Source organism: Coregonus lavaretus (assembly GCF_964263955.1).
Source record: "Coregonus lavaretus genome assembly, chromosome: 32".
In the NCBI taxonomy this organism is placed as follows: domain Eukaryota; kingdom Metazoa; phylum Chordata; class Actinopteri; order Salmoniformes; family Salmonidae; genus Coregonus; species Coregonus lavaretus.
The window spans coordinates 32,922,452-32,927,302 of record NC_140019.1 but is presented as its reverse complement, the minus strand read 5'-3'; the positions used below and the strand labels follow the sequence as shown (position 1 = coordinate 32,927,302).

Genomic DNA, 4,851 nt, shown 5'->3' with positions numbered 1-4,851 from the left:
ATTCAACGATTGCCCCCGCCTCCCGTCACCAATGACCGAGCTCAGGGACAGATTTAAAATTCCAGCAGTACGAGATTACGGAAAAACTCGAATGTCGCCCCACCCCTTCTGCTGTCTCTTCCATACGCTATTCGAACTACATTGGAAAGCGCAGCCGCAACTCAATGAACGATGTTGATGGAGTGGACCAGCATTCTCCACCAAAATGTAGCAACTCTGGTCTATAGTTACAATGTTGCAATTATAGAAGGCTACAGTTTCTCGCGGAAAAGTGTAAATGTAACAATTTCTCGGCGCAACTTTGTATCGGGTGTTTCGCAGCTGATTCAACTTCACTCCGCCATGATGCAGTTTTAATGACGCATGCACAAGTACAATGAAATGCCTTTCTTGCAAACTCAAAACCCAACAATGCAATAATCAATAACAATGTATTACTAGAGAAAAAAACGAGAAATAAGAATAAGAAATATTAAATACATAATAGAGTAAGTAAGTAAGCAACTATATACAGGAAATATTTAAAAAATCAGTTCCAATACCATATTTACATGTGCAGGGATACTGGAGTGATGGAGGGAAATATGTATAGGGGTAAGGTGACTAGGCAACAGGATATAAGATAAACAGAGTAGCAGCAGCTTGCAGTCAGTATAAATGTGTGTGCATATTATGTGTGAGTGAGAAAATAATGGAGTGAGTGTTTGTGTGTGTGTGTGTTGGAGTGACAGTGTATGTGAGTGTGTAGGGCCCTGTGAGTGTGCATAGTGAGTGCAAATACTGAAATAAAAGGTCAAAGCTACAAGGTAAACTCGGTACTTGTAGCTATTTTGTTAGCTATTTATCAGTCTTATTGCTTGGGGATAGAAGCTGTTCAAGAGCCTGTTGGTGTCAGACTTGATGCAACGGTACCTCTTGTCGTGTGGCAGAGAAAATAGTCTATGGCTTGGGGTCTTTGACGATTTTCCGGGCCTTCTTTTCACACCGCCTGATATAGAGGTCCTGTGATATAGAGGTCCTGGATGGCAGGGAGCTCGGCCCAGTGATGTACTGGGCTGTCTGCACAACCCTCTGTAGCACCATGCGATCGAGGGCGGTGCTATTGCCATCCCAAGCAGTGATGCAGCCAGTCAATATGCTCTCAATTGTACAGCTGTAGAACCTTTTCAGGATTTGAGGGCCCATGACAAACTTTTTCAACCTCCTGAGGGGGAAGAGGCACTGTCGCGCCTTCTTCATGACTGTGTGTGTTTGGACCATTTTAAGTCTTTAGTGATTTGGACACCGAGGAACTTGAAGCTGTCTATCTGCTCCACTGCCACCCCGTCGATGTGGATGGGGGCGTGCTCGCCCCCCCTTCTCCTGTAGTCCACGATCAGCTCCTTGGTCTTGCTGACGTTGAGGGAGAGGTTGTTGCTCCGGCACCACACTGTCAGGTCACTGACCAGGGAGTACAGGAGGGGATTAAGCACACAACCCTGTGGTGTCACGGTTCAGACAGACGACCAGAGGACCACAATTGCGTCACACCAGAAAGTTTATTAAAACTTAAGGGAAAAGGGAAGTAGGGAGTGAATGAAGGCTCCAGGGGTAACAGGGACCCCGTCCAATGTGCTGGATCTGTGCCCCCCCCAGTGGCAGCGATGCGTCCTATGAAGCCGGTGGTGGGTGGTCCAGAAGTCCTGGGGGGGGGGGAGACAGACACAACAGGGCGGAATGAAACAAGGCAGCAGTACAGTTCAAGGGAAATCCAAAATACGTAGTAGCAAGGCAGAAGGCTGGTCAGAGTTACCGGGATTGAAGAGTAGTCAGGAGTCGTTATGGCAGAAGCAGGTCTGGATCTCCTGGGGCAGAAGAGTATCCAAAAATCAGGCAGGTCCGGGGTCACAAAACCAGGGTGAGCCAGAAGCGCGAGCAAACAGGTTCCGGGTGTGAGCTTTGCAGACGATCTGACACCGGAGAGCTGAAAGACAGGGCCTTAAATACTGGGAGAGGTAGTGGGTAATGCAGCGCAGCTGGCAGAGTAATTAGAGCAGAGCAGAGCAGGGACAGGTGGAGCTAGTTAGGCTGAGTAGAGAGAGTGGTGAGCAGAGTGGAAGAAAATTAAGGTGGTAACCCGGTGGAGTGAGAGGCTCATGACATGTGGGGCCCCTGTGCTAAGTGAAAATATGCACAGTATACATCACATCCCATACATCGGGATTTTAGACCAGAATAAAATGCTGTTAAAACATGCTATTTACGTCTAATGGTGAAGACTGAGGCATGTAAAGCAGGCTTCTTCAATGACTGCATTTAAAGAGGCAACCCCTGTCAAACCTCTTGGCGTAAAGGTTAATGTGTTGGCTTGACAGTCGGTGGATCTGGGTTAGAGGCCTTCGAGTCCCGAGTCGCTACAACATACTTCCATAGTTGGTTTCATTGACTCTCCCCTTAAAATGGACAATCAGCTGTTGCTATATCCATTTTTGGACTTAATTAATTATAAGTACCCAATATTCTTCAAGAATATCACTTAGAAATGCCTCATGAGCTTAGTTCAACGGTCATACCCCATCAGAACCCAAAATAAGCTTGTTTTACAAAGTAAATGTAAACAAACATTAAATAGCCTCAAAACATGGTTAAAAGTAAACTATCATTTTGATATCATGGATGGTCAGTCCTTGCATCCATAGCTCTCTATGAATTTGAGAGTGGTTACATTTCTCCAGCCCCATCCCTCAGCTTTTTACTCAAACAGGTACGCTTTGTTATTGTTTATGCTGCTTATTTCCGCTCTAAACTTCCCCTAATTGACACATTTTTAGCTACAACTTCCAAGTCAACTGGAGAGGATCAGCTTGAGCAAAGTGAGGTGTAGAATCACTGATCTACAAATGGTATTCCCTGCCAAATAATAGGCTTTGTGCAATTAAGATTCGTAGAGCGACACCTCCCACCAAATGCTCACGCAACCAGACGATTGATTGATCGGAGACAGTTTGTGTCAATTATAGAGCATTTCCTAGGATTTTCTACCTGCAGCAAACCTAGTGGACAATGCTGAAAATACTGGTCTAATCATAGGCCAAAGCTGTGACACAATAGCTAACTTTCACCATTGGATGGGGCCAACAAGCAATAGTTGACACACAGGATGTGTTTAGTTGCCAGTGTGGTTAGGATTGATTGACCACTCATGTTGGGAGTTGGAGAAACCACTCTTTAGCCAAATTATGATTCTCGGTTAGCTGTGATTGAATTTATGTAGGTCTAATTAGACCTCACTTCAAGCGGTCAATGTCGAGGTAGAAACAAGCGAGTGTTCGACGTCCATAGGTAGCATCCCTATGGATGTCTTTCGAAAACATCTTAAGCCAATACCCAATAACATCCTGTCTGAATTGCTTTTGAAATGAATACCTCACCTGGCCTATCTCAGTGTATGGCATGATGTGATGTCATTGATAAGCACCCTTTGTCTCTCCTGATCTTACAGTCCTTTGGGGTCGATGCACTGATGGGTGGCTTTCTTTTATAATCATAGATCTCAGAATTAGATCCCTATATTATAGGATTTATCTCAGTGGGAGCATCATCCCACTCCTTTATGAGGCCTATTACATTTTACATTTTAGTCATTTAGCAGACGCTCTTATCCAGAGCGACTTACAGTTAGTGAGTGCATACATTTTCATACTGGCCCCCCGTGGGAAACGAACCCACAACCTGGCGTTGCAAGCGCCATGCTCTACCAACTGTTTTTAGAACTTTCCGGCAGTTCACACATTTAAGGGGTCAAAGGTCAGGGGGCCCAGGAGAAGGTTGGTCAATGATTTCCTGTAGATTCTGGGATTCTTTAATTCCCCTGAGAGGTGGGGGCAGGTGGTCCAGGCTCAAGAACACAGAGGAATGACTGGGACTGGAGTCGGGTGGTCTCCCAGCAGAGAAAAGACTGAGACGTTATGTAGCCATATGGGGGAAGTCTGGAGGAAGACATTTCATTTCAGCAGGGCTGAATGATGTATGCTGTCTGGATCAGACGGGATCAGACTGAGAAAGGGTGGGAGAGGGTGAGTGGGTGACAGAGGGTGAGAGAGAGAGAGAGAGAGGGTGGGTGGGTGGGTGAGTGGGAAAGAAAGAGAGGGTGAGTGGGAGAGAGGGAGGGTAAGAAAGAGAGTGTGAGAGAGAGAGAGAGGATGAGAGAGAGGTAATGTAAGTAGTGTCCAGCATGCCTGAACATGCAGCAGTCATCGGGGGTAGTGTGGTGCTGGCGGAACCATTATCACACTGCTGTGACTCACCACATTATTTCCCCTCAGGTTTCTGAAAGTGATACAGTTTGTTCTATAGAATTCAATTCACTGGTTTATGCCTGTCAGTGGAACAAAAACTAATCAATATTCTCTGGCTGTACTACATAGCTGATGTCTGTGATCCTGGTGTGGTTCACATTGGAAGCAAACCTCTTCTATCGAAAAGTGTCACCCTAACCCTCATACCTGTAGTCATTGGCACGGTGACGCAGTGGGGAAAATACTTTCAGACAAAACAATATTTTGTGTGATACACTGTGCTAGACAGTTTCCTGAAGTGACGTATGGTTTCATCTCAGGGTACATGACCAGACAGCAGCTATCAATGATTGTCTGTGACAATCTAATATCCCTCATGGAAATGTACATGATGAATTATCCACTTAAAAGTCCATGTTGGCTGTTCATCAATGTGAAAACAAATGGACTGAATAGGTGTTTATTGTTTTTAATGAAGTGTTCAAGGCCTGCTGCATTAGCAGTACCAACATGCACATACCCAGTGATCCCTGCAGGTAGATATTGTCTGACATGTGCCATGTTTCCATCTGCG

The 4,851-nt window shown here is 45.5% G+C and overlaps 1 protein-coding gene across 1 annotated transcript in view; it reads left to right on the top strand.

Moving 5' to 3' along the window:
* LOC311107599 (monocarboxylate transporter 8-like) overlaps nucleotides 1–4,851 on the top strand; it is a 274,710-nt gene that overhangs the window by 197,364 nt on the left and 72,495 nt on the right. The gene's annotated exons all lie outside the window — the stretch shown is intronic.